Raw genomic sequence first — 25,351 nt, forward strand, 5'->3', positions numbered from 1 at the left:
AGAGATCCATCGGGCTCCAGCAGATGTTAATATTTTCCCCTAAAAATTGTTTTGAAATAACAAAAAATAACTAAAACAACATTTAAAATGCAAACTGTTAAAGGGAATCTAAACCCAAAAAATTAAATGATGTAAACTTAAATCAACCTTCCTGGAAATATTTGACATTTACATTAATTTCTTATTTTAAATGGTTCATGAGATATTTCATTTTAAATTACTAATACCAAACTTTTGGCTCAATTAAGTCAGCAACCCAAGTGTTAAAGTGCAGGAAGTACAAGTAGTGCATAGAACAGTTATGGTGTGACAGTATGGGCCTTCAAAAAGCTTCCTAGCTGTATATTATAGGATGTATTTTTCTGGACTGCTGGTACCTGCAGTTTTCCAGATAAGGGTTTGTTCCATAATTTGGATCACCATATTTAAGTCTGTTAAATGTAATTTAAACATTAATAAATCCATTATGAATTACCACTAATACAGATCGATTAAGCTTAGTTGGGATCCCAATACTGTTTATTATACAGATAAAAATAAATCATTTTTAAAAAGTATATGGTTCAAATCTCTATGGGAGATCTTAAGTTGCAGCTTTCTAGATACAGGTATTGGACCCCTTATCCGGAAATCCATTATCCAGAAAGCTCCAACTTACGGAAAGCCTGTCTCCCATAGACGCCATTTCAATCAAGTAATTCAGATTTTTTTCTCTGTAAAAATAAAACTGTACCTGTACTTGATCCAACTAAGATATAAGTAATCCTTATTGATGCAAAAAAATCCTATTTGTATTTAATTAATGTTTTATTGGTTTTCAGTAGACTTAAGGTATGAAGATCCAAATTAAACGGAACAACCTTATCCGGAATACCCTTGTCCCGAGCATTCTGGATAACGGGTCCTATACCTGTAATAGGTTTTTTGGATAAGGGATAACATACCTGTAAAAAACTAAAAAAAACAGCTATACCTGTAATAGGTTTTTTTGGATAAGGATACCATACCTGTAAAAAACTAAAAAAAAACAGCTAATATCTAAAACAGATAAAACTACCTAAAACATAATGAACACTGAGTAAATTTCGATAAGTAAAGGTGGCCATACAGTTTAAGATCCACTCATTTGGCAAGGTCGACAAACAAGCAGACCTTTCCCTGATATGCTCAACCTACGGTGGGTGATACCAGAGCCGTAGGGCCAAGCGATCAAATTCCAACGGTATAGGAGCCATTGGAGCAAGGACCACATAAATGAGCCGATGCAGGGCAATCAAGCCTGCCCATCTGGCCAATTTTGGGCCTCTCCCACACTAGCTCCACATTAATGAAAGGAAAGAGTGCAAGTCAATCAGGTTATGAAGTGTCAGGCACAGTAATGATTTCAGTGATGGAGTCAGTTTCAGTATAAAAGTGTTTTTGTTTATGCAGGGAATTTCTAAACGTGATTCATGAAACAATTAATCAATATATTAAGGGGATTTAGCTGCTTTGCAACTGACAATACCTACCCTTCGTACTAATAGTGGAGATGGCATTTTCCATTTTCTAACATCCCATATGCGTATTGTTTTATCTCCAGATGCAGTGACAAATAAGTCTGGATTGTAAGGATGCCAGCAGAGTTGGTCTTACACTGTCCCCATGCCCACGGTAGTTATTTTCTTTGGTCTAAAAATAAATAAACACAATCAGAATGAAAGTAGAAATGCAATGTGAGTAGTCCAATAGATAGTAGTCCTGATGTGCCCTACTCAAGTTCCTTATTGTCTCTATTCTCCATTATATGTGGCATTGTTTGCATCCAGTTCAGCCCTAAGGGCTGTGACACACGAGGATCTCCCCAAAATGCCATTTCCACCAGCTAGAATGTAAAACCACTGGTGGGATGGCATACACCGGTGGCGCGATTTTGACAAAGTCACCCTTGACGGAGTCCTTTGCCTGCAGCAGTGCACTGGGGAAAAAAAAAAAGGCTGAGTTCTCCTTTCAAATTACCCATAATTCTGTAGGGTCTGAGACCAAGACCGGAGCATGCGCCTTAAAGAGATACTGACACCAGAAATGAAACCATTTTTACATCTGTCATAACATTGTCTTTGCATGCTATTTATAATTTTGCCATAAAAGTATTGCCCAATGCTTTTACATTCCCTATCTGATCCCCCATGTTCCTACTATGAGGGCTGCCATATTTGTCCAGCAGGAGGCCGTTAGCATTAGAAGCTGTAACTGACAGGCTGAGAAGGGACAGTCAGGCTGGCAAAACAGTCAGGTTTTGGGATTCAAGTAACAATTACTACAAAAGCAGCCCTATCAGCAAAAAATGATCAACACAACCTATAGCCAACTTTTTATGTAGATTTAGATTTGAAAAAGTTGTTTTTTTTCGTGTCAGTATCACTTTCAAGTCAGCAGCAGGATTGGTCAGCGTGAGCAAGAATGAGTCAGCAACATGCAGGGTAAAGGGACAGATTATGTTGCGCATGCACAGAGACACTGCAGACTCATAATCCATCATGTAATCAAGAAAAACATGGCGCGTGGCTTAGCGATACAGACCACGCAACAAAAAGAAGTGAATGTAAGTCAGGGAGGCACTTTTTACATAATATAACTTAGCGATTAGGTTCAGCTCAATATTCTGTTAGTGGATAAGCCGGTAAGAACACTTTCCTTGCTTTTAACATGCACAAATGGCAACACAACCACAGATGCCATGGAAGCACAGAATTTAGAACTAAAAACTTGAAAAAGAGGCACAGATAAATATTTTGAGATTTTGTTGCTCTGTATCAGGTGACTGTTATTAGAGACATAAGGTCTAAGTACATGTAAAGCTGGCTAAACAATTGCTCATTTCATCAGAAAGCTAAATGAGTAAATCTCAGCCTAATAGCCTGACCCCACACTAGGCCAAATGAGGGTGATTAGAATGTTTGACTTGGGTTGGGCAAACGATCTGTTCATATCTGCAGGCCTACACAGACGTCTTGGGTCAGAGGATCTTCACCCTTAATAAAAGTGATTTGACAGTGTGCAACCTTTTAGTAATTTGGGATTTTTTATTTCTATTTATATAATGTCACAATATTCCATTACCTTGATTAAATCAAATTTATGTCAGTCCCTGTCCCCAGTGAGCTAACAATCTAAAAATCCTATCACTTTACATACACTATGGTCTAATCTGCTGTAGGGCTGCCCCTTTTCTGGGAAAAAATACAGTCCTTCCTAATCTGCGGTATGTGTTTGTAGTGGGGAGGAAAGGTAACTCAGTACCTAGAGAAAAGTAACTAAGGACAGAGATAGCATATACACCCCTTGCATACAGTGACAGCACTTCCCTGTGGGTGCGGGGGACACTGAGTAAAGTAAATGTAGGTATATGCTACTCACTGTCTCTCAACTTCAGATTAAAGCAGACTGAGAAGTTTAAGCTTTGATTATGATGCAAAAGAACCCCAGAAGCTGAACGTGGGAATGTACTGGCTGGCAGCCCACCTCAATGCTGAGCAGCACCACAGAAGGGGGTTGTGTGTGTGTGTATATATATATAATATATATATATATATATATATATATATATAATTACATACATACACAGGATTTGCACATAGAAGTCACTGGGTCAAATGAAAATTAATTGCTCAGGGTTTATTAATTCCAACGTTTCAGCTCCACACAGGAGCTTTCGTCAGGGAGCTGAAATGTGGAATTAATAAACCTCTGATGCAATTAATTTTCATTTGACCCAGTGACTTCTATGTGCAAATCCTGTGTGTGCCGTCATCCGAGCCTGTTAATTTTTTGGCGCACAGGCACCCAGGTATCAACTTTTAACTAATGGTGTGCTGCTTACTAGCATCTTTTTTATATACATACATACATACAAGTCAACACGACAGCAACCACTCCGAAAGTTGCTACAATGTAGCTGCCCCTGGGCACGGAATACCAAATAGACACCAAATCAAACACAACCAGCACCAAGGGTCTTGTGGTTCAAACAAGTATTAGTGTATTATATTGCATGTACAACCAACGTTTCGGTACCTTGAAAAAGGTCCCAAGGGACCGAAACGTCAGTTGTACATGCAATTATAATACACCAATATTTGTTTGAACCACAAGGCCCTTGGTGCTGGTTGTGTTTCAGATCTACCTGGGTGCCAGTGCAGTTTAACGGTAATGCAGATAGGATAGAAATGATAGAAAAAAAAAATATATATATATATATATACATATATATGCGACAGCGACCCCAACACACGCCTGGGTCTCTGTCTGGGCGCTATTACTCACCAGCCGGTCCTTTTCCAGCACAAACACGCTCGCAGTCTGTCAAAGGAGCCCGACGCCAGGCGCCTCCCATCACAGCTCCAAGCCACCGAATGAACCTTTGCACTGTGCGCCGAGAACTCTCGGTCTTATTATTGGTTTTGAAATGCTCCTGTATCTCCTGCACAGACATGGTACTTAACCGGAAGCAACGGCCACAGCAAGACTTCCGGCTCCGCGTTAACCTTGGCGACACAGAGTCGACTTCCGGGTCATTACACAAACCGGTTTAGAAGATACTTTTATCATGTGGAAGTTTTATTAAAAGTTGCAGCCCCGTTTTTATAACTGTAGTAGTGCCGTGTAACATTACTTTCTATTTAAATAAATACATAACCTACTTTTGTTGGTTGTTTTGCAAGTTTTAATTCAACTAGAGTGGAAAAACTCTGGTATCGATAAGCACTGACAAAAGATTATATTATTTTAAAAAAAAAAAGATTATTATTTTATAAGCAACGCAGTTCAGAACTATTAATGGTATAATATCCGCCTGCGGCTGCGGTGATCCCAGGGCACAAGAGGACCGGGAGCGGTGGGTCTACTACATGGTAGTTTTGTTTCTGCGGGCAGTGTATAGGTGGCAGGAGGCTGACGGAGGGAAGGGGCCCCACAGATGTTTGGGAAACATCTCTCCTCCCAATACATTTTTTATCTATTTAGAATTTATATTGATCCAGGTGGCTGGAGACACGCTATTTACTAGGTCTCCAAACACTGCTCATTCTGATTTAAACTAGCTCGTTATTTCGAGCTAGCCATTTCAGTAATGGGTGCTTAGTCTAAGAAAAGGTGGTTAAAGTGAGGTCCCCACGGTATGGTTATACATGGAAAGTATGACAGGTATTGGCAGTATCATAGATAATGTATGCATACCTCCCAACATTTGAAAAACAAAAAGAGGGGCAAATTTTGACCACGCCCACTTTTGTGACCACGCCCAATTAACACACCCCATTTTTTTCTAAAATACTCCTTTATATAGTTGAAATGGTGGGATCAGATGCAAATGTGCTATACCCTCATACTGTACTACCTAAGAAGCCCACAGAGCCCCACTACACAGTGCCCTTCATACACAGAGCCTCCCCATATACAGTACCCCCATACACAGTACCCCTTTATATACAGTACCCTTTATACACAGAGCCCCCTCCATACACAGTGCCCCCCATACACAGTGCCCCCACATACACAGTGCCCCCCCATACACAGAGGCCCCCCAAACACAGAGGCCCCATACACAGTGCCCCTCCATACACAGAGCCCCCATACACAGAGGCCCCCCAAACACAAGAGCCCCCATACACAGAGCCCCCCAAACACAGAGGCCCCCCATACACAGAGGCCCCCATACACAGAGTCCCCCATAACACAGAGTCCCCCCATACACGAGCCCCCATACACAGAGCCCCCCAAACACAGAGGCCCCCCCAAACAAGAGGCCCCCCATACACAGAGCCCCCAAACACCAGAGCCCCCATACGCGCTCCGACTCCTTCGCGTGCTTCTCTCCTGTGGCTCCTTCGCCGGCGTCCCTGGCCCTTTTATAAGGTTGCGCCCCGTGTGTACATGTGACGTCATTACGCACGGGCGCAACCTTATAAAAGGGCCAGGGACCGCCGGAAGAAGGAGCCACATGGAGAAGCAGCGCAAGGAGTCGGAGCGCTCATCCCGCTGTCACGGATCCTTCTATGAATGTCCCGCATTTCCGGAAACCAACCCGGGACGGGGGATGAGCTATAGAAGCGGGACTGTCCCGCTTAAAGCGGACAGTTGGGGGTATGTGTATGTACAGTATCGCATGTATAACTTTATAAAGTGCCACAAGGGTACGCAGCGCTGTATAATCTTACACAATACAAAATTACACACAGGAGGACAAGTGTTATAAATAAATAATGTATAAATACACAAGGAATAAGTGCCATGGGGTATGAGACACAGTAGGAAGGAGTCCCTGCCCCCATAGAGCTTACAATACAGGACAAATTGGAAGGTAAGAGTGCATCAGCAGGACTAAGGCAAAATAATGTTTTAGTGCTGCAGGCAAAGCAATTTTTTTAGTGCTCCAGAAGGTAAACAGCTGAGCTTTTCTTAAAAGAGAGTGAGTGTTCCTAACGGAGGGATTCAGGGATAGAGTACCCAAAATGGGTTTGGGTGGGGGACCCATATATTACCCCCAGTACAAATGTAATATTTTCTTGTGTTTTTTACGCACTGAATGTAAACTGTGATCTATCTGTCTGTGTCTATGCAGGCCCTGCAGGTTAGCCAGTGTGATTGCTCGCGTTCCGCTAGGCATGCCTGTCGGGTAGGGGCGTTCCTAATAGCTTGATATTTGCGGGACGCAGGCATCCAACAAAGTGCTATACTCTATACATTCTACAACACTGTATGTGCGCCTTAGTGCTGTTAACTTGCATCTTGAACAATGGAAACTATGTCCTATATTTATAAATAGTTATCATCTTTTTTATGATGTTTTTATCATTTGTTTTCTGTTTTTACCACCTCAAATGTTCCATTAATATTAATGGGTTACTCCATGTATGAGATTGTGTAAATGGAATTTCAATAAATGATATGTATTATATGTGAGAAGAAATACAGCTTTATAAATACACTATTTATTTACACCACTTTTTTACAGAGTTTTCCCATATAAATCATTTTACACTGCTTGATATAAAAGGACCCCAGAACAGTTGATCATTTGTGGGTCTGAGAATGAGACAGCAAACTAAATTTGAGTGTGTTAAAGATTGAGCAAGTGGAGAGCATGGGTACATGTGAACAAGCTCCTCTGTTTCAGGTTTTATTGTGTGTATATCACTTATTGTAAAGTTAATGTTTTGGGTCAGCCTCCCATTGATTTGTTGTATTGAATTTCCAGAGAATACCAATATAACATGTATTAATCATTGGCTGGGCCACCGGACACCAGGAAAAACCCAGTTGGCCCTGGCCCTAGTGGGCCCAGGCGGCCAGGACTGACACTTTGCCAGCACTCCCCGAGCCTGAAAGCATTAATTTTACATGCGCTCAGGGGAGGATGACGGGTGACAGAAGGGGCCCAGTGGGGGCCCCTAAGGGGTGTGGGGGATGTGGCCATGGGGGCACCTGCAGGGCCCCTGGGTCGGCACCCCCAGTCCAACCCTGTAATCAATTCATTTATCATTGCGTTGGAACTAAGGGTGCTCCCCCAGAATTTTCTTCCCAGTAGCAGTAGTTTGATATGGCAGGCAGGCAGGGAGGCAAGAAAAGTTCCTTTGTAATAAATGCAAAATAGTGTCTGTTCCATCCTTATACGTACTCCTTTTTACTTTGACTCATACCGGGAACTTTTCAGACTTATATTAGTTCCAGCCACATTAATGATTGTTGCTACTTCTGAGATTGATTTATTATATATCAAACTGGGGAATTCAGTAGCATTCCTGGCAGTTCAATTTACTGAATGACAAGTAGACCGGATTTCACTGGGGGTGCCAAACCTGTAGCTAGTGAATCTCACCACCAGGTGAATCCAGTTGTGTTTATTCCCTGGTCTGGTGCAAATTTTTTCCTAAAGGAATACAGAGGAACAGAGAAAAATCTTGTATGGGTATAATAAATCACATCAGGAAATTACAGAGAGTAAAAAGGAAAGTATAGTTCTTATCAATCAAGAGCAGCAAACATTTTTAAAATGGTTTGGTTCTATGAAGGCATGAAACAGCTAAACACATATAAGCAAGATGCCTTTCTGCCATAGTGCTGTCCACATAGAACAAAGCACATACCTGGGGTAGGGCCTTCTGCTTGGCACAGTTGATGCCTCCAATTAAAATCACATTTGGCATTATGGGCCTGGGAAATTCAAAGACAAAGTCATACCTCATCAGCCAAATGGAAGTACGGCTGAAAAGACTCATAGCAGTAACTTCTTTTTTCAAAAAATCTGAAGCCATCTGTGCATATGGATAATAAAAAATATGGCAAACGATATGTTCCAGGGAGTGGATAAGGAAGTTCTTCACCCTCTGGCTGAAAGACATATTGTCTGTATACACAGTGAACATCCTGGGTACATAGGAGGGAGGACTAGGGGTTTGAGAACCTATTTGGTCCATCCCAAATGCAGCCCCCCTCGTGAAGGACACAGAAGGGATGGAAAGGTGTTCAGCGACTATCTCACCACATGGGAAAACTGAGTCAGTTAGCATAGCGTCAAAATGTTCCTTCTCCAGTTCCCTAATGAGGGTCGAGTTCTGCAGGAAGTGCTGACACGCACTCACAACAGACATTGTCCATTTGATACGCTTTCATACAAGAACTTAATCTTGTCTGTAAGAATCCGGTCTGCAAATATTTCTAGGTTCATATGCCTCACGCGGCTTTCCAAAACGTCTTTGCTGTAAGGCGAAGAGAATGTTTTCACTTTGTAGTTATCTAAATCATTGAAAAACATATTGACTTCTGGGATTGCCATGACGATATGGTGACCATTTTGTGCTAACCTGTCCACCAACACACGCATGCTGAGCCAGTGGCTACCATCCTGTGGGACCACCAGCAGCCTGCCACCATCAGCACAGAGCCCAACGCCAAACAGAATGAAGAATCTTCTAAAGAAGCAGCAGGAGGGAGATGAACCTGTGGCACCCATCTGTAACTTTGCAGTCCAGGCTGTATATCTGATTGAAAAATCTGGGAGAATGATCTGCACATGTAGGGAAGGCACTGATATGTGAGTTCAGAGGTCCTGGTGCTTTCTGCTTATTCATCCTTAAAATGAACTTTGATTCTCAAATAAACTCCTGTGAACTGTATATCAGGCAAAGTGGACACTGCCGTTAATGATAATTATGTTAATGTTACAGGTTTGCTCAATTTATCTCTAGGCAAAGCCCAGTAAGTCTAGCTTTTTTCTAAGTATTAAATAAAAAGTGACTGCAACTTTAGTGTATAATAGTCCCATGCTCTGAATTATATGACTCACCCACACTTAATAGTACAATGTCATTTTCTGTATCTTGAAATAACTAAAGAATTATAAACTTTTTTTTTTACTCCTGCCTTTGTTTCGCTCTCTTATCACAACCCACTTTCTTCTTTAAAAGGATGCAAAGTCTTCCTTCAAAGTGTGCAGATTCTGTTAGAATGCCTTTTAAAGGAGAAGGGAAAGGTAAAAATAAGTTTAAGCTTTTATCAGAAAAGTCTATGTAAGTCAGCTGTAAGCACTCACAGAAACGCTGCACGGTCTTCTTATCAAAAGAAACACAGGATTCATGTCTCATTTTTTGGACATGTTTTGTTGGGTTTCTGACTTCCTTCTCAGGAAAAATCCTTAATTTCCGGTGGTCCAGAAATTCTGCGCCAGTTCCTCCTCTCTCCTGCCTCCCTCCTCCCCTAAATATGCTTAAGAACTCCCTCCCCCTTTCTTTAGGAATGTGTGTTCTGATTGTGCAAACTGAACAGGAAGCTACTAAAATGGCAGCGCGTTTCTTAACAAACCGAGAAAAGCTTCTAGCGCCTTTAGTGTCAGAAATGGTAATGTTTCTGCGAATAAATGTAGTGTACTAGGTTACATAGTTACATAGTTACATAGTTACATAGGTTGAAAAAAGACCAGTGTCCATCAAGTTCCATCCAATAGTAAACCCAGCACACTAACCCACACTACCAAATCTATACACTCACATTACATTAAACTATAAATACAACACTTAGTACTAACTGTAGAATTTAGTATCACCAATAGCCTTTTTGATATTCTGATTGAATCAAAGAACTCATCCAGCCCCTCTTAAAGGCAATTAACAGAAATCTGCATTACCACATTCACTAGAAAGGGCATTCCACAACCTCACTGCGCCTCACCGTGAAAACCACCTACGCTGCTTCAAATGGAAGCTCCTTTCCTCTAATCTAAAGGGGTGACCTTCTGGACTATGCCGTGATTGTTTTATGGGAAAAGAACATCCCCAACTGCCTATAAATCCCCTCTAATGTATTGTACAGTAGTAATCATTGTCCCCTCTCAAGCGCCTCTTTTTCCAGAGGAAAACAAACCCAACCTCGACAGTCTTCACCTCATAGTTTAATATCTTCCATCCCCTTTACCAGTTTAGTTGCAAGTCTCTGCACTTTCCAGCTCATTAATATCCTTCTTAAGGACTGGAGCCCCAAAACGCACTGCATACTCAAGGTGAGGCCTACCAAGGGACCTATAAAGGGGGCAAAATTATGTTCTCAATCCCTTGAGTCAATGCCCTTTTTTATACAAGACAGCACTTTATTGCTTTAGTAGCACGAATGACACTGCTGGAAATTAGACAACTTGCGATCTACAAAAACCCCCAGATCCTTCTCCATTTAAGGAAAACCCCCCAAAAACACTACCATTCAGTAGAGTTTGCGTTTATATTATTTCTACCAAGTGCATAACTTGCACTATCAACATTGAACCTCATTTTCCAGTTTGCTGCCCAGTTATCAATTTTTGTCAAATCAGCTCTTGCAAAGCGGCAGCATCCTGCCATGAACTTATAGTTTTTGCACAATTTAGTGTTCATCAGCAAAAATAGACACAGTACTGTCTATGCCCACCTCCAGGGTCATTAATAAACAAGTTAAACACGCAATAGGCCCAAGGACGACCCCTGGGTTTACATCCAACCACACGGTCCAATTTAGAAATGTTCCATTTTACAACCACTCTTTGTACTCTATCCTTCAGCCAGTTCTGCTATCCAATTACAAATATTATGTTCTAGGCCATATTCCTTAATTGATCATTTAACCTTCTTGTGGAGGTTTACTGTATCAAACGCTTTAGCAAAGTCCAAGTAGATGACATTTCAACTGCCATTCCAGCATCAAGGTTCCTGCTCACCTCCTCATAAAAGGCAACAAATTAGTCTGAGCAAGATCTGTTACGCATAAAACCATGCTGGCACAAACTAATTAGTTATTTTATCATATGTGAACTGCAATGTATTCAGTTACCCTATCCCTTATTTACCTCTTTTCAAAAGTTTTCCTACTACTGATGTCAGACTAACAGGCCTATAGTTTCAGGCTGAGAACGGGATCCCTTTAATAACGCACCACCATTAGCAATCCGCCAGTCTCTCGGCACCATGCCAGACCATCAATATGATCTGAAAAAATAAGATTGAAGAGTGTTGGCAATTCCACAGCGCTCAGCTCATTAATACCCTGGGATGAATTCCCATCCGGCCCTGGACCTTTGTTACCTTTACTATTTTCAAGTCTCTTTTGAATTTCCCCTCCTTGAGTGACCCACGCGTCCGTAGCTAAATTACTAGACTGCGGCATATTACAAGGGGAAGCCTTTCATTATTGGACTCTTCAGATGTATAGGACAGATTGAAAAATAAGAGTTCAAAAATTTCAGCTTTTCCCCGTTTATTCATCAACCAACGTACCCCCCCCCGACTGATTGATAACAGTATCCCACCCCTTCTTGCTTCATTTTTTTACTATTCACATAATTAAAAAATAATTTTGGATTCTTTTACTCCTAGCTGCAATATCCCTCCATTTCTAGTTGTAGCTGCCTGATAGGCTTTTTTGCATGCTTTATTTGCTTTCCTTTGTACCTGATGAAAGTTTCCGCTGTCCCAGCCTAACTTTGAATGCCCTAAAGCAGGTCTTTTCCTTACCAACCTCGACAATGAAACACTTTTATTCAGCCATATAAAGGTTATTGCTTGCGATGCCTCTCCCTTGCTTACAAGGGGGATATACTGTTGTGTATACCTTACAAAGGCAATGTTTAAAGATGTTCCAGTTTCCTTCTGTGTCTAACCCCATTTTTGAAAAGCCTTTCCCAGTTGACACATTGCAGAGATGCCTCTAACTGGCAAAGTCTTGCACGTCTAAAAATGGAGCTTTTAAGTTACTCCCTTATAGCGCTTGTCTCTGTAGCATTCATCTCAAAGGAGACATGTTGTGATACTGTTTCCCCAAATGCTCACCACACAAATATTAGAGATAGTTCAGCATTATTTAGGAAATCACCAGGTCCAATATAGAGTCATTCCCTAGTGGGTTCTATGAACCGACCTGAAATAAAAAGTTTGATCAATTTAGCTATTTACAAACCTACATTAGACTCTTTCATGATATAGACACCCCATTACATCCAGTTCAATGTCACGATATAATTAAAGTCCCCCATAATAACAAACATTGAACCCAGGTTTTGAAAGCTCCTCCATTTAAGCCAACAAATAGCTGAAGGCCATCATCCCACCTCAATATCAATACCGGAGTGGATTTATAAGCTACACCAAATGATCAATTTACATATAAAAAAAATGTAGAACACAATATCAGACAACAAACTAACTGAAAATTTCTACCCCAAAAAGAAGATCAACGTTATTCATAAGGATAAATGCTTTATTTACATGGCATTTTAAGTTCTGAACTAATTACGTAAAGACAAACCCTCCACCCTTTTTATCTCTCTGCTCCCTCCTAAAAAGCGAGTTATAAACCCATTTAAAATATCGAACAGCCCAGTCGCAAATTTTCAATATCCCACCAGGTCTCAGTAGAATAACCTTATTTAAATCATATAATTTTCAATACATGCATAAGCTTGCAAAGCTCCCCTAATAATTAACACCGACAAAGCTTAACAGCGCAATTAGCCAAGCATGCAAGCGGAAGAATATATTAATAACTTCCCCTCTGAATGTTTACATAAATAGCATAAAGGGAGAAATATAGAGACTAAGAAATAAGAAGAACTGCTTCCTATGAACGGAAAGCTCCTTATACTGGAATAAAACATATATGCCCCCCTCACTCCTCCCACCACAACCCTTGCTTAGTCCCCCTTAAACCCGTCTACACATAATTTTCCCATGGAAAATTCTAGACATACCCACCACCCCCCTTGTACATGTAAACACTACCATACCAACCTCATATAACCATTCTCGTCCACCTAAGCAACAGCAGAACCCCTTCCAATGAAGGATGCAATCCGTCGGACTGTATATAGATTGTAACCCCAAGGAAAAGTACAGGCCAGATGCTCTAGGAACCCAAACCTATCCCTTCCTAAACACCAAGAACATTTAAGACCACGCAATTTAAAAAGCTCACCTAGAGCACTACCACGACTGTCTCACCAAACTAACTTGCACGTAAAAGGGCACCGGCAAAATTATCCGGAAAAAAATAACATTGGAAGCGGAACCTATTGCCTAAGCTTAGAGCCTAGATCCACTGAACTCAACTCTTTAAAAGTCCCAATACCAACACTAACCGTTCATTTTGTCGTTAAAGTACCAGAATGTACCAAGACAAGCCCGGGTCAATGCCCAGCCCCTTCCCAATAATGTGTAAAACCCGAATCAACACATGCGAACCCTGGCACCAGAGAAGACAAGCAAACCTAGTCCAAAGAGTTGAAGCGATCCGGACTTGACAAGATTCCATAATCACACTTTAACACTAAATGATACGAATAATCCCTAATTAAACCACCATCTGTTAGAACCTAGCTACTGAACTCTCCTACCCCACCACTTACTAGTTGACTTGATCTCACCGGACGTTAGAAGAGATCAGCAACTCACCTAAGAGAAATCCGCACAAATCCAGAGTTCACACTCCCATTCTTCTTTCACACAATCTGGCAAATCTGTTAAGGGAAATGCAGCAACCCGTGGAAGGCAGCCTCCTTTTCCTTCACCCACACTAGAATTTATTAACTGATCACACCAGCATACGGCCCTATACATCTATTTAGCTGCTCCACCTGCCCCCCATACTATCTGACCCCACTAAGCTTCTTGTTCAAGTTAACAAGAGAACCCCTCTCAAAGATGTTGATATTGAAACGCAGATGTAAAAATGCAACGTTCCATCTAGGACTCTAACACGCGAAGGAACCTCTAAAAGTGGCAATTAAATCGCCTCACATCCACAACAGAAGTGTCACTAATGTGGCAAATCTATTAGGCAGTAAATGACCAAAATGACTTTCCAGTCTCTGAGTCTTATTAACACATTGGTGGATTATTTATCATGCCCTGTGTAAAAAGGTGGAGATGAAGCATTACGTGTTGCTGAGGAGCAACCCAATCAGCATATTAGATTCACAATTAGAAAAACCAAAGCAAAGAATCTGATTGGCCTGTTTAACCAGTATGATTAATAACAATACACACTTAAAATTATAACACAGCATGAAATAAATAAATTAACCCCTAATAGAGCAGGGTCACAACTGGCGACCCCCCTTCTGGTGATGGCCCCCCACTGTTGAGCTGTATCTTGATGGCTTTGTGTAAGCTTTTAAATGTATCATGTACTGTGATTAACTGCGAGCCCCCTTGCATTGCCTCACACCTCAGTTTCAGGCTTGTAACCCCCTTGTATTGTTTAAAATGTAAATCCCTGTGATTATATCACACCTTTTAATCCCTGCAATTGTTCACCCCCTTGAAGTGTTTCACACCTACAGGCTCAGACCTGTAATCACGCACCTTGTATGTGTCGAACTCTCAACACCTCAGACCAGTACTGTAGGAGCAGTAGAAACACAAATAAACCGGCGGTGATACACTACAAAAATAGAAACATAATTTACTTAGTGTAGGTACTGCAATTAAACGTTTTGTTATATATATGGTTATTGTGCAAACTGTTAGGAGCTATTGCCGACGCATTCTGTTGTTACTGTTGTGGGCTGCCTGTGTGTGCTCATACTCGACTGCCTGCCCCTATGCTGCCTGTGTGTTGCTACACACAGTGCAGTCATAGTGCAGGCAGAGTTATTGCCACACACAGCAGGGTAGGGAAGCAGAGGTACTGGCACCAACAGTCAGCACACTAGCAGAAAGCCGAGAGTGACTCGTCTCACAGCACAGGCAGGATTAGGAAGGCAGACGTATTAGACACATAGACAGCATTAGGGCAGCAGAGTATGGCAACAACACAGGAACGTTGCGTTAGAGAAAGGAAACAGAGAAGTATAGCACTACATTCAGGACAGCATAGCGGCAGCATGGAGTATGGCACATACACATGTGACAGGGTCTTGTCACCTGCCACCATTGTAGGCGGCGGATACCAGAAATTTTTCGCCCTCATGAAGGTACTACAGAAGTTGGACAAAGGCACTTCCTATAGAGTAGAGAGGATTACATACTGTACATCTCTTAAAAGAGAGTGCGATACATAGTGCTTAGGTACCTACCAGGATTCTGGTTAAATGTGGTTTAGGTAGAGAGGGAAGTTAGAATAGAGGAGAACCACTCATAAACTTTACATTTGGTTTGCTTAAAAGGAGACACATATTCAGCAATTATTTTAATTTACATTATATAAGTGGGTATTTTTAGTACATGTAGCACTCCGCCACCCATGTAAGCCTTCTCTGAAAAGCAAGCTAGGAGTGGATAGACCTATGCTGATGTACTGAGTGGTTAACACTCTTAACAGTCCCCTGGACAACTTACTGCTTACGTTTCCAAGGTTGGCTCTACTCTGCTTCGGCTACACAGTTATGGCTTTCCCAGTTCGCCTTGCCTTTCTCAAGGTGGATCTTCACACACTCTGCTGCTCACATGCATGACTAGAAATAAACCACTCAAGCAGTTGGCTACTTAATGTATTAATATAATTATGAGCAAAAGTGGATTGTAAGTATAAAGTAGTCCTTAACTCATGTTAATAATTGAAAGGCAAGAATCAATATAACTCACCAAACCGACATTAGCCTATAGAGTAGTATAATACAGTCGCGTGGTGATGTTCTATATTTTTTATGATTAATTATCAAAATCAATAGAGACAAGAAAGCCAGCTAGATTAAAATAAGGAATATAATAATAATAAGACAACAACAAGAGAACTAGACAAATTATTCCACTAACGGCAAACTATATGATAATATATGCTCAGAATTCATCTATATAACTTAAGATAATAATTATAAACAATAAAAAAATATATAGAAATCCAAAATAATAATTAATATATCTACTTGCCTTAATATATAATCATCATAATAGTAAAATTATAGTTAGGATATAGAAAGTACACCAAAATAATTATATAAGCAATTAAGACAGGAGCTAAATCTAAATAATATTGAGACGTGTTCTTCTCTTACCATCATTCCATAGTGACAAGTATAAAAAGGCTTTCTAGATTCTTTTCCATCCTATTTCACAGAAATACAAGATGAGATATAACCAACATCCTCCTAGAAATTGCATATGGCAGTAATGAGAAGGCAGTAACTCAAATTAAACTTACTCAATAAAAATAATATTTATGTACCGGGAGATTAACCAATGAAATGTTGCCTCTAATCTCAGTGGATCAGAACACGCGACATTTAGACAGAGGCCAACATGTAAATGGAGGTTTGATTGTGAAATAAGGATCACGTGGGAAATGACTGAAGTATGATAATAAACAAAGATTAACAGGGTGAGTATCCGCAGTTCGGGATTTGCACAGTTAAGATGAGTGCAAAACTAGAGAACCGTCATAGTTCATTTAAGTGCGATTTGCTATATCATGTGCTAAAGACGATACAGACCATTTTTTTAGCACTCAGAGGGTAACTGCCAGGTAGTAGTGCAACACCTCGACTAGCGCACAGTTTAGATAGTAGTTCCTATAATAGGTTCAAGCTCTAGGAGTGAACTTATGACTAGAACAAAACAGAGAATTTAGATGGAGCAGGACATGCACCCCTCCAGAAGTGAAATATAGAGGTCTAATGACCTTCCACGCATTACATCACCGGAGTTCAGAGGCCATAAGTGGTTATAGGATAGATTTGAGACGCAAAAAGGTTCAACAGACAGGAGTAGGCCCAGGAGGACTGTATACTGAGGGAGAGGCTTCCCGCGCGCTGACCTAGAGTACCCGTTTAGCGTGGAGCTCGCGCCTGTGGTGATCTGATGCCCTGCCGGCAACTCTCCAGCGCGTGAGGTACCAAGTGCGAAAGGCCCAAAGAACGGCGGTGTGCGCGTTCTTGCTGGCCGGTGCCGGTAGCTCAGCAGCCGCAGAATCCACTTGATAGGGAGATATTGGCCGTGTTCAGGCACCATTACAACAAATGTCACAGACAGGATGGCAGCTACGCTCGCGATGGATAAAATCTCCACCTCCACACAGTGAGCCAAGCTCATCGAAATGAATAAGTGAAGGAGATCAAGCCCTGCATGCTGTGTAGAAGGACATATATTATGTGTGTGATTACTAATATGTCTTACACACTACTGGACTAGGTCCCCTGGTTAGCAACATAACATCACCAATTCAACTCTTCTACCCTTCATACACCATTGTGTTATACTGACATCATCTTCTACTATCTTGCCACAAAACGCCACATTCACCTACTGCCACAGGTACGTTCACCACCAGGCTGCAAACGGTGTGAAAGAGACGCAACTTTTTGACCTTTAGATCTACTTCAACCAATTCGGTAGCTGGGGGCTTGTGGTGTGGATTGCCCTAGTATGACTGGTGAGCGTAGGAAGCACTGTTGAAGTCTCAGGGGGTGGAAATATAGCAGATCTCCTACAAACAATCATCCCTGTCAGGGAGTGGAGGCACGCCTTAAGTGTTTTGAGAAATCCTTATTAACCCCTTATGGCGATGAGTAAACGTCGGAGGTAACTGGGGCCTCAGGACTCCTGTAGCGCCCACTGAGATATAAGTAGCCCGACGTGGAGTGGCCCACAGGCACCATAGAAGCTTAAAAAGTAGTCTACAGTTGGAGGCACTGGCTTACGCCGTATTGTCCTTTCCCAATTCAGAAGTTGGATGATTATCCAACACTGTTTAGGAAGAAAAGGTGGACCGCTCGCAATAAAGGATAATGATGATGTACAAATCCTATAGCGTACTACAGTACCCTACTTACGAAGCCAGGGCAAGATGGGGGCAACCCCTGATTCCAGATTCAAATCGTGTACCTGTGGAGCTTTTAAGGTAAGGGGATTATCTGTTTTGGGCGGGGTCGCGAAAGACGTGGCAGCACATGGATAGGTGCTCCACTGGCCTATAAATAGTATTAGCAGAACTACGGCGCCAACGAAGGAGTACCCTCTCTAGGAACAAGTGACTCGCATAGATAAAGAGCGCGTTACCGTCTTGGCTTTGGTGGTTGCCCTTAAACGATTGCGTGTCATGGCATTGAGCGGGTTAGTTTGTTGTATTAGTGAACTCGCCCCGGATTGAGTCGTCTACAGCTGCGTGCCAGATAAGAGACCAATTTGAATAACAGGTGCGTCGGGCCGAGAGGTCTTGAAGAGCAGATAGGGTGCGTGACATTTATATCATATAGAGGGGAAGTAATCTCCGTAAGACTAAGATGAAGGGAAACAACCCAAAAAGTTGTTACGACGTTTCTCATGGCCTGGCCATTCGTTGGTGGATACATTCCCACGACTTCACATTATTTATAAAGTAGAGATAGTACGCGGATAAGATGGACTCCTCACATACACTACTTCACCAGCTATGCTCTGCAAAGATGATTGACAAGGTAACAGTAGTTTAAACTCATGGGCCTTAATAAGCGCAGGCAGGGGGCACCTTAAGTGCAAGTCCCCTACCCCACTGGGTCTTGACTGACAGTCGGGTTGGCACGTATGATGAGGGTTTCCAGGTACGTGTGGCTGGGAAACACCTCGGTTTTGACCGATACACAAGATCCTCCCACTCACCACTGGTGTGACACAAAGAAACTGCTATAGATGTTCCAGTGTGATGACCCGCGCGTGAATTGCAAAATAGATTGTGTGAAATGCGGCCAATTGGAGCATTAAGAGGCATATACTACCGCCCATCCACCGGCCGAAGGGGCGATGCCGCAGGGTGCGGCATACCAATGTGGCGTGGCACCGCATGAGGTGATGATAGTGAATGAGACAGGGCATGGAAAGTCATCCATGCGCCCTGATGGCCCTAAAGCTTTGAGCTCGCGTAGGTACGTAGAACTGGCTGACCAAGCCGCGACACCCGGCCGAACATCCAAATGTGTCCAGGTCAGCGGCGGGAGCATGTACAGTCTGACCCAAAGACATCGTCACGTATGACTCCAAGCGCCCAGCGGCTAGTTCGATTTTTCGCTAGCACGTATAGGAAGCAGAATCAGTCGGGCCCTCGCTTGAGGACGAAGACCCACGCGAGCATCCTGCGCACCACAGGTGGTGAATGCTGCATCGCCATTGATGAACAGTGGAGTGGGGGAGCCAAGGGGTACGGTCAGGGAGAGAGCCCAGCGGAGATGTACTGAGGTGTTACAGTTAGTCATCATATATCTCAACCGCATCTTCCCTAGAGAAACCTGCGGCTGACACTCGACGTTGTGTGTCGTTTAATAGTAATATCAGTGCTTTGTGTTATTGCCCCACCCTTAAGAGGCCTTTTGGAACCTTGAAATCTACCGAAAGCCTATCCCCAAAGGTTAGGGAGTCGACTCTGTGACCAAAAAAGAAAGGGGTGGCACCAAGCGAGCGGTACTCAATGCATCCTATTCCCTCGAAGGTTGGAGGGTTGCTGAGAAGAGATCACTCACTTGCCGCTCGTTCCACTCGTATCAATATCAAGCAGGTCAAACTACAAAGAATGTGCGTAGGGAGGCGAAAGCCCTTTCAGCGATTGCAAAGAGCTCCCATGGTCATAGCCTACATTGTGACTCCTGGTGGCCAAAATTCAAGCCTTCTCAGCCAAAGAATTTTCCAGATTCGTCCCAATTTCCACTCTTCCAGAGGCTGAAGCGAGGAAGAATTATTGAGGAGGAAAGCTGTCATGTGATGATTGAAGTAAAGTCACTGGCTTCTATGCTCCGTAGAACTACCTAGCATTATCTCTTCTATTGGCCTCTAGAAAATTCCCAAAGTAGGAAAGAGAAATGAATTCCTGGGGGTGCTGGCCAAACGAATGTAATGGTCTATGGGCTACCATGGACATTTATGCTCCGTGTGTTTTGGTAGTAAGGTCGTCTCCGCACTACGAGAGTGATTCAATTTACTAGATTTTTTAGTACTTTGTTTATGATGCGAAAATTAGGAGGACGAGTAAAGGTATATTTATGCCTTTACGCCCAGCCAAATATGGGCTGTATGAAAAGATGGAAGATGTATGTCATGGCCGGAAAGCAAATTTTATGGGATTGTGGCGAGTGAACCTCGAGCATAATCCACAAGGAAAAGAGAGTAGGTCATTGCCATTAACCCATTCCCTAACCAGAGCAAAAAGATCGAAACATGCTGTGAGCTCTCTAGTAAATTAGTCCGGGGAGGCTCCATCCGCACCACCAGAGGTGGTGGGTCGAGCCCTAATTGCGTGGACCTCGCACAGTGCTGCGCCCACACCCAGATCTCAAGTTAAAGTCGGACTTAAGGACACCCAAGATCCTAGGTAGCCACACAGTTTTTATTTGGATTGTTGGGTGACTACTGCCATAAACATGGTTGGAAAGTCATTCGCGATAAAGGAAACCTCATTGCCCCATCACTATTTAATGCTTCCCATCGCAGGGACATAAAAATAACTTCCGGTTCAGTCACATTGGATTCTATATGCACCCACGATGGCAGACCTGATGCTGTGGCACAGGCTTACAAAAGTATTGACCCCAGTCAATGTTAGAGCAATGCCACGGGAGGCAAGAATGAGATATAGCCGTGGAAGGGAGATTGCTTCACGCCTCCCGAGGCAGTAAATTTTGGCCAAGTAGCTACAATGTTGGAGGATAACTCGCAACTGTTCATAAGGAAAAGAGGATCCTACACTTTCTTCTAGAGGGACGCGGACTGTTGTGGTGGCTAAAGTGACGAGAGACGCCAAAGTACCGAAGCACAACCGGAGGCGGGTGTTTGGGGAAAGAGTGAGCGAGATCTGCAGTATTAATATGGCCACAAGTTAGTGGGTGCGGGAAAAGAATATATTTAGAAGAATAATTTAGTGACAACCAGGAGGGCTCTTTGTGCTAACAAGTGCCACACGGCCTGGTGGGAGGATGAGCCTAAGTGGGTAAGCATACTTAGGGCACGCGTAGGAACTTCCCTACTGAAGAGATGTGTGTTAAGGATAGAAGATGTTGGCATTCGGATCTGGATAAAAAGAAAAATGAGTGTTTGCCATTTTATTCTTATTCTATGATGTAGAAGAGACGAAAGTTTTTTGATAATTTTGGTTGTCAAATAAAATTACTAGATAACTCCTTGTGCTTCATTTACATGTGTGAAGATTGTTCTATATAGGATACATGAGACTCTTGTGGGACTTTCACATAAAAGTACTTGGACGGGATGGTTGGATTGTATTCTCTTCAGCTTTTTCCTTTCCAGTTTCATCCATTGTACCGCCTTGTCAGTTCTCCCGGCAGTAGGAGCTGTGAAGCTGATGTGAACAAACATGTTAAAATAGTAAAGTTATGTAAGACTATTGGGTATAATGCCTTTTCGTTTTGTACAGCTTATACTATTTAACTCAGAATAGTATGTGTTTCTGTTTGCAGCACAGGCAGGGTTGACACATTCTCTCTATAGTGAGAGCCACGCGAAATTATGTAAATGGGCGTGATTTCTGCCTTATATATCCACTCCCTCCGAACCCTTGGATCATTTAAGAGACAAGGAACCCCTAGGACAGGCCACAGGATAGGTACGAACCAAGTTGAAGTTAGTGATAGTAAGCAGGTGATTTAATCTGAGGAGTATAATGTGCAGTAAGTTGTTCCAAACCATGGTTAACTAGCATTGTATAGATTTTAGGGTGTATTACCATGCTATGTTTCGGCGATTTGGGCCACCTTGAGAAAGGTGGTAGTCATAGGTTGACAATGCAGTTTATTTACCTGCCCATATATAAGTTGGATGGCTTTGGCCATGTCTAAGAGTCTTAGACATTTTAGGTCACGGGGGCAGGAGGTCCTGCTTCGATTTTGGTAAGTCGTAGCACCCTGGACATCAGTTTAAGAGATAGTGCTGATTTGCCACGGTTTAACAATATACGCGCCCATCGACTGCTAGACCGCAGGAGATAGTAATGTGCAATGTTCCCTTTAGCCACAACGCATGCGAGGTTTTCACTAGAATGGAGGGGTATTGAGTTGTGCGCCCTCCTATGTTGGTGGGATATCGGAGTGAGGGATATAACGCAGCTACTCTCACGTAATGCCCACCTGGACTTAACGGAAGCGAGGATTACCATCAAGCCGAGCCAGTTGCAGAGGAGGTTCTGGCAGCAAAGGGGCACGACTGCTCCATAATAAAATGTGTCTAGGGTAGTAAGGTGGACAAGGTCCACGCGTAGCCCGGAAGAATACGGCTATGTTTATCTGAGGGGGCGTGTAAGAGCCAAACGGATTAGTGGAGTTTTAGTAATCAGGCGGCTGGCGAGAAAGTACAACGGCGGGAGCCTTCGCGTCCTGACGTGGATGTAGATCGTCACAGGCTGACAGGCATGGGTCAAAACCGCTAGCATAATTCAACGCCAGGATCAGGCGATAAATCAAGGAGTAAGCGCTCAGGGATAAGGGCCCGAAGAGAGTGGGGCGATTGCGACTATAGTGTCCTGGGCGACACCACCGATCTCGAGGTTACCTGGGGTCTCCACAAATCCAGATCAACCTAGAAGGAGACAGACACTAGCTTCGGGCGGAGTGTTACCAGGAAACTAAACGCACCAAGAGTACGTGATGCATTGGCGCCCAACAGTGACGAAAAGCTCTCCACTCGGGAAAGTTCAGTAGAGGATGATAACCATGAACTCCCTCGCATGCTGTGTGAATAATATGTTTACCACTCTGGAGAGGGTCCTGCCCTAATAAACCGAATTCAATGCTGCTCTACATAACATTTAGTGTCAATGATGTATCTAGACATTGGTTTCCCTGCAAGCACAGCGCATCATCTCTAACCATGCCTAGAGCCTTATTTCTTACGGTACCCCAAGGGAATGGTTGGCAACGACATTGGTATGCGGCGGGCTGTGTGTGGATTCCAGGCAGAGGTACTAGAGACTGTAAGTTCCCAGGGGGTGGATTATAGTTCCACAAATTCATCCCTGGGTGGAGGCACGCCTTGTAGGCTGAACTGCCTTATTAACCCCCATAGTAAGCGGTCAATGGCTCTAGGACTACCTGTTAGCGCCCAGAAGTTATCGCTGCATCCAGCGGGTGAGTGTGCCAGCACAACCAGTTAAAAGTGGCTTACATATATATATAGAGAGAAGGCGCCGCTCCCGAACGCATAGAGACCAAGTTCTGAAATGGGTGGCACACCAGCTAACTCAAGTGACCTTATACCTGGGTTGCAAGAGCAAATGAGCTTTACTAAAGGCGGCCAAATTAGTGTCAGAGCAACTCAAGGATCTCACAAGTAGTTTTTGCAAAAGAAGGATAAATTTTATTACCAAAATATGAAAAAACGGAAACATTACAGACCTCAACGGTAGTTTACACAGGTCCGCGCCTAGCGGAGTTATGCATTCGAGGACGCGCGCCCAAGACAGTACAAACATGGCTCTTCACTCTCATGACCTTTAAATTTACTCACAGGGGAGGTTCTTTGGCATCTTATACAGGCTGGCTACCAACCCCCACCACCCCAATTGTAACTCTTAGACAATATGCAGAATGTTTAAAAGCAAGTTGGATCAAGATTATTAGCATTATGATGAATATTCATTTAATATGCCCGAGTACAACAGTAAGGGGAAGCCGATTTAGTGTTTGTACAGTATTCCTCGGGGGGACCCCACGTGGGGAAATGTACCCTCTGTGCAGCTGTACGTGTGATTGTCAGCTCGTCCACATAGATTGAGTCGTGCCCGCCCATAGAGAAAATGACGAGCCCAGAGGGGAGTTGCGAAGTATAATCAGAAATTTAGCCAGAGCTTGAGGGAAGAGAAAAGTCAGAGATGACTAAGGAACGAATTTCGATGAGCAGTATGGTCAGTTGAATGACAGTAGGGCCCGGAAAGCAGCCCTCGTTGAGTTCTATGTCACCTTGCGCAGGGAGCGTGCAAGCCCAATTGCAGCCTGGCGTTGTCGGTTATGAGCGGATGTAGCCCGCGCGCCTCATAACTCAGGGTTGGCAAACATGAGGTTCCACAACTCTTCTGTTAAGGTTAGGGGCAAGTGGATAGCCTTTAATGTGCGCACCAAAGCGCACCAAGTCTCCATGGCCCCCGTACGCTCGCATTGCGTTGCTAGCAATGCAAACCAAATTTGCCGGTTAGAAACTAAGCATAAAGTTTAATAGATATGCCCCATACACAGATAGGAGGAAAGGCTAGCACACCTTACCAAAAGATTAAGGTACTTAACCCCTCATACAAAGTGCCACTGGACACTCGAGCGATCACAAGGCTCGCAACCTGTACCACCACGTGGGGAGAAAGTTAACACTTGTCTAAATAGCAAAACTGTATAGTGTGATGAGTTGTTAGTGCCACCAATAGGATACAGCTCAATATTGTCAAGGGGCCATTTTGACTACATTAACCACACATAAGTCTCCCATTCTATTACTACACCCACAATTGGCATTTATGCTTCATATTTTTTGTCTTTCTCCCTCCATATTTGAGGGCGAGAAATTCATCGTGGTACTACGCACTAACATTGAAGAAAAAATATATAGTTATTATGATAGCAAGTACGAACTCTCATATATAGAAAGGAGAATTGAAGGATAAGTGAAATAGCTATTCAAATAGCTCTTAATAGTACAGGAGGACCAGGCGAAAACATAATAGCAGAAAGTAAAGGACATGATCAAAAGAAGGAGAGTAGGGCTGAGGATTCAATGGTAGCTTATCCACAGATTATCGTCATGTAAGTATTTTTAATACTATCATATAGAGCAACTCGGAAGTATCTTTTTCACGTTATTAAAGCAAATAAGAGTGTCCCGAATTGGTCTGTCTGGTACCTTTGTATTTATTATATGATTTTTTTACCACGAACCCCAAATTTATCATGCATAAGATTCTA

At 42.8% G+C, this 25,351-nt stretch overlaps 1 long non-coding RNA gene and 1 pseudogene across 1 annotated transcript; both read right to left on the bottom strand.

Moving 5' to 3' along the window:
* Positions 1–1,545: 1,545 nt before the first annotated feature.
* Positions 1,546–4,422, bottom strand: LOC116408202. Its single transcript, XR_004220799.1, has 2 exons — positions 4,306–4,422; positions 1,546–1,671 (listed from the first exon to the last, which is right to left on the bottom strand). It is a non-coding gene; the product is annotated as an uncharacterized LOC116408202 (long non-coding RNA).
* Positions 4,423–8,027: 3,605 nt separating this feature from the next.
* On the bottom strand, positions 8,028–9,017 carry LOC116408203 (annotated as a pseudogene).
* Positions 9,018–25,351: the final 16,334 nt, after the last annotated feature.

Source organism: Xenopus tropicalis, unplaced genomic scaffold (assembly GCF_000004195.4).
Source record: "Xenopus tropicalis strain Nigerian unplaced genomic scaffold, UCB_Xtro_10.0 Sca14, whole genome shotgun sequence".
Taxonomy (NCBI): Eukaryota; Metazoa; Chordata; class Amphibia; order Anura; family Pipidae; genus Xenopus; species Xenopus tropicalis.